Genomic DNA, 4,661 nt, shown 5'->3' on the forward strand with positions numbered 1-4,661 from the left:
TCTCTCCACAAAAAACAGTTGCTGTCCTTTTCTCACTCAGAGGAGGCTTGCAGATTGATCCGACCCTGCACTGATATGACATTGTACTGCAAGTAAAACAGGAACATAAATTTCTAGCCATAACTTTTGACAGAAAGCTGAGATTCTTGCCTCACATAAACACCCTCAAAAGAAAGCTTCACGATCCCTGAATATACTGAAAATTCTCTCACGAAAACAGTGGGGTTCCGATAGGGGGGTTCCGAAAACAGTGGGTTCCGAAAACAGTGGGGCCTTTTACAGATCTACCGCTCCGTAGTACGGTACACTTTAGACTATGGATACATTGTGTATAGGTCTGCAAGGCCATCATCATCATCATCAGCCTGAAAACACCCACTGCAGGGCAAAGGCCTCTCCCATGTCTCTCCAATTAACCCTGTCCTTCAAGGCCATCATACCTCAAAAAACTGGACCCTGTACAAAGCCTGGGTCTGTGTCTATCAACTGGTGCATACAGACCATCTCCCATAAACAGTCTGTATGTAGAAACAAATGAACTATCCCTTGCAAACAGAAGAGCAATGCTTACCTGTGCATACGTACTGAAAATAAGATCCTTACCAAAACACCTTTGTTACCCCATAGTTACTAAGTGCACATCCAAAACACTGTTCAGTAATAAACCACAATCAATCAGATATTTGTTATGGTTTATAGATGCATGTGGTAAACTAGGAATACTAGATGTCCCACCTAAAATTGCCCCGAGACATGATCCACTGCCACCGTGGTACTGCCTTCCGACTGCCTCTGACTGCACGCTAACACAGTTTTATAAAAACATACAGCACTTGAACACTTGCTACAAGAATACCTGGCTTTGAGAGAGGAATATGCAAGCTACATGGAATTCTACACAGATGGCTCCAAAAACACAACGCATGTTGGAAGTGCAGTTGTACAGGGGAAATGGAAAAAATAGTGAGATTTCCAAGTTTTGTATCAGTCTTTACTGCCGAATTTTATGCAGTGTATATGGCTCTGGTAGATGAAAACATGCATGAGAACATCGCACATGAGAACATTGAAAACAGTATAATCTACACAGATTCCATCAACCTACTCATAGCGCGACAGTCCAGAAACATAGTTGAACCCTTCGTAGGCAACGCCATTCACAACATTGAAGAAGTCGCAACACATGGACATATGATAAGGTTCTACTGGGTCCCAAGCCACATCGGCATAGCGGGGAATGAAAGAGCAGATTTAGCTGCTGTACGAACTTAGAGTGGTGAAATAAAAAATATTAACATACCTTATAAAGACTGCATGAAGTTGATACATATTAAATTCAAGAACAAATGGCAAAAAGAGTGGGATAATGTACTGAACAACAAACTAAACTTCACAAAACCCACTTTGGGGAAATTGAATTCATGCAAACACCAGGAACGTTTCATTGAAGTAAACTTATATCACCTTCGCATAGGACACACACATCTGACTCATAACTATTTACTGACGAAACAAGACAATCCTGTTTGTGAAAGATGTGGAGAGGAATTCGCAATAAACCATATTTTATTTGCATGCTCAAAACTATAACAACTAAGAAAATATTTTGCTAAATTTTATAATGAATACATTCCTTTCACACAATCTTGCTCTTAAGTATTAATTCAACTGTTGACGCGTCTTATGTTTTTAACTTTCTACGAGAAGCAGGTTTCCTTCAGAAATTGTGAGTTCCTACCCAGTGTTTTGCTTGATTCTACAGTACGCCTCAGCTACTTTCTCATTCCTGAGAAAAAGGCTGAGGTCTTTATTTGATTGACTGGGAGCCTCGAGATCCTTGCCCAGCCAAGGATGGTCACTGAAGTTACCCGACCCTTTTCAAAGATTTTCTAGTGACCCGTTTTAAAATGTCCTTTCTTCATCATCACTAGGCAGTGATAAGTAATATTTTAGGCCCTCTACACCACCGATCATTTAACCTTTTTATAAAATTCCGCAGATAACTTTTCTATACCTTGTGCTTGGTGCACGATAGCCTTAGCTGCTTGTGTGCCATTAATTAAACTGAACACAACACACTAAGCATTCTCTGTGAAAAGCTGCCGGCAACCTGTCTATTGCTGCAATTCAGTTTTGGCACCCCCAACTATACTTATAATACCCACATGTGTATTTCATGGTGTTTCTGAACCTGTTTGCTGTCGAGTCACATATACTGATATCTGCATAATGTCAACTGCTTAATTTTTCTGGATATTTTCAAAAAAGAAAAAAGCTTGTTAAAGGAGGCCAACCTTCAGCAAACCAGCTCACACAGTAACGCGATGCTATAATATGCCACCTATTTTTGCTGAAGGGACATAAACAGGTATAAGCATAACTGGAATAAGTCATACAAAGCCACTGAGGCGACAGAGTTCAACACAGAAGGCACCACTGCTGCGCGCAATACTTACTTGCCATGACGTGCATACTTTTTTCGAAGTCTGTATATGCCATTTCAGCGAGCCCTTATTTGGAGTCACCTGAAATAATTCAATTATTTTCATATTATGGTGGCGCAAATCGCAGTCATATCTGCTTGCATCAGGGTTGGAGCAGCCATTTACTAGAAAACTTGAATAGCTCTCATCATTTTAAAAGCATCCTTGATTTAACTACTGCAAAACTGTTTGAAAAGTCAAAGAACATCCGTACACCCTTGTGCACGCTTGCACCGAAAAAGCTACAACACTCTTGCACCCGTACACCTTTGAAGGGTGCATGGGTGCATTAAGGAAGCTAACGTGCTCAGCGCACTCCTTTTAAAAACAAAAACAAAGAAAAAAGCGCGTAAGCAAAGAAAATAAGCGCACAAGAAAAAATAACGATCGCACAACGTAACTTTTGGCGAAGGGTAGCTGCAAATCTTATGCAAATCTCCGAGAGCACCAACATACTCAGCGACCTATTCGCCAGGCTGCTGACAGCGATTCTGAAACCGATGCCTTTTTACGATCAAGTGACATTCAGTTATTTAATTGCAAACTCTCTCTCCTAGAGAGTAGCTGTTTGTTATAGGTATCTGGTGTCGCATCACCAGTGGAAGCCTGTGACACGTCACAGCCTTCCACCGGTGACGCAGTTGCCTGTCCCTCCAGCGCAGTTCAGACGAAGATGATTCTGTGGCCTTCATCTCCCAAGTCGTAAATCAACAGTGATTTTAGAGCGCAGCTCTCTGGCGCTTGTTCCTGCGTTTTGCGGCGTCGCCGGTATCCCTCGTAACCAGCTGCGCAGCCGGGGCAGCTGCGCGCGCTACGCCATTTCTCCCGCGCCCCCAAGCCGAAACGCATAGCCGCCGCCGTTCGCCACTGCGAGCCGCCTGTCTATATAAGTAGTTTATTCTCTGCCAGTTCTTTCGGAGCCATGAGCGAGGCAACCGGTGCAAGTCCTTCGTCTGCCGCTGCTGCTGAACGAGCTGCCAGAGCAGAGGCCCGGCGCGGTCGCCGCCAGAATCCAGAGGTGTGTGCCGCCGAAGCAGCAGATTACCGTCGCCGCCGTCGAATTCTTTGCCTCAGTCTATGAAAAAGCTGAAACAACTGATGAGCTGCGCTCAAATTTCGCATTAGAAAGTAACGTAATCGTCGGCAATTTTTTTTACTTTAACCTGGTGCCGATGCTCCACCAGAAGCACTCAAACAGAATTTATGTTTTAAACCATTGTGCCCATGGGACGGGTGGAGGATCAGATCGTTAAAGAGAGGGTCCGGGCAAACGTGCACCCGTAAAAGACGATGGGGACAATGTCATTTCTTTCGACCAGTTCCAAAAAAATCGTATTATTCGAAGTCAAATACTCTAAAAAAAATTCTTATTCTTCTCTGAGGTCATTCTTCGTCACTCCAGTCAGTACTGAACATGGCAATCAATGACACATCAAATTTCTCAGTCCAATATGGCTACTTGGCCTCCCCGACTGCAAAGTCAATATGGAGGTGCCAAGCGTCTCCCCCCTGAAAGAGTCAGTGACGTTCAGCATGGCTGCTAAGGCTCCCCGTACTTCCTCGAAAGTCAGTCAACTTTCAGTGTGGCTGCTCGGCCTCTCCTAGCTTCATGCCTACAGTGTTCTAGAACACTGTATTCATGCCACAATTCCCCTGGGCCATGTGACTCAATAAATTTTGACCATCTCGCGCAAACACGCGCGCATTAGAAAAGACCGAGCGCAAAGCAGCGCCGCCGATTTCACGTCAGATATGGCTATCGCAAACGGCCAACTACAAACCTCTAGTCGCAAGCAGGTGTCTTACAAAAATAGTTGAAAATAAATTAGAGATTGAATAAGCAGCCTAATAGTCATTCACCTGTTTAATTCTGGCGACCGCTAACAGCAGTAGTACTGTGTCGCAGAAGCCGTCCTGATACACGAAGAAAAAAGAAAACTTATATGTTGGAAAAGTCTGCCCGTCCACCAAGCCTAGGCTGACAGGTGGCTAAGTGGAGAGAAAAATCCCCTCCCATCTGCCCAACTACAGAGACGGATGCGTCGGTGACTTTCAGAATAGCGGTTTCCCATGCGGTTTCCTATACGCAACAGCGCCAGGCTTGGAGTTAGTTGACGGCCGCGCCATTACTGCAATGAAATGAAATGCTAAATATAAAATAAAAATATGAAAATGATT

This window comes from Amblyomma mixtum, chromosome 3 (assembly GCF_055824585.1).
Source record: "Amblyomma mixtum isolate Tamu chromosome 3, ASM5582458v1, whole genome shotgun sequence".
NCBI classification, from domain to species: Eukaryota; Metazoa; Arthropoda; class Arachnida; order Ixodida; family Ixodidae; genus Amblyomma; species Amblyomma mixtum.